We start from the raw sequence: 935 nt of genomic DNA, 5'->3' as shown, positions 1-935 counted from the left end.
AGCTAGCCATGTCTGATCATAGAATAACCACAAGTACTTTGAATTTAAGCATAAGAAGAAACCGACCATTTCAGCACTCACTGGCAGTTAGTAAATAGACAACTGAAGTTGAAAGAAATTCAAACTCCAAGCAGTAATGATGACGATAATACAAGGGCCAAAGAGACATTTTAAAAATTAAATTATATGGATTTTTAAAATAATCCAGAAGAATGCCACCACCTGATTTACTGACAAGCACATTGTTTCACATTTATCAACAAAATAAATTACTTTGCTTTTTCTAAAAGCAAAATTCTGAAATTATGTTGGGGGTGGATCTGTGATGTGTTTACCCTCTTCCCTTTCTGTCAAAAAGTACATATAAATACATTAAAGAATTACCCGCCAAGTGCCTTACTAGCTTTCAGTTTTTCAAAGGGATTTAGTGCCAGCTTTATTCACAGACGTATGCTTAGGTTGAGGTGGGAAGGTGGCTCTGAAGACCCTCTGGTGTGACCCCTGTGCTCGAAGCAGGGTCCTCAAGCTGTGGCTAGCTGGGTATTGAATATCTTCAAGGTTGGGGACTCTACAACGTATCTGGGAAACTTATTCTGGTATTTAATCATGCTCATTGTAAAAAGGTTTTCTTACATTTACTTAGATGTTTTTTATATTTTTATCTGTGTCCATTTCTTTTGAATTTCTATTTTCCTCTGTTCATTTCTTCCCGTATTTTAACTTGTGTTTCGTACATTTTCTCACAGCAGTGCTCAAAACCAATTGAACAATATGTTAGTTGCCTTAGTAGAGTTATGATGAACTTCACTTTTAAGACAAGGTAGAGGTAGCAAAGTTAATCGTTGATGAAAGGACAAAGGTTTTGGTTTATGATATTTACTGTCTTAAACACCAAGTTGGTCTGAATTGTGTCAGTGTAGCTGTGTGCTGACTGG

The sequence above is a fragment of the Cyrtonyx montezumae genome, unplaced genomic scaffold (genome assembly GCF_038088225.1).
Source record: "Cyrtonyx montezumae isolate F1298 unplaced genomic scaffold, pur_monq_1.0 scaffold_8, whole genome shotgun sequence".
Taxonomy (NCBI): Eukaryota; Metazoa; Chordata; class Aves; order Galliformes; family Odontophoridae; genus Cyrtonyx; species Cyrtonyx montezumae.
This window is presented reverse-complemented; position numbering follows the sequence as displayed.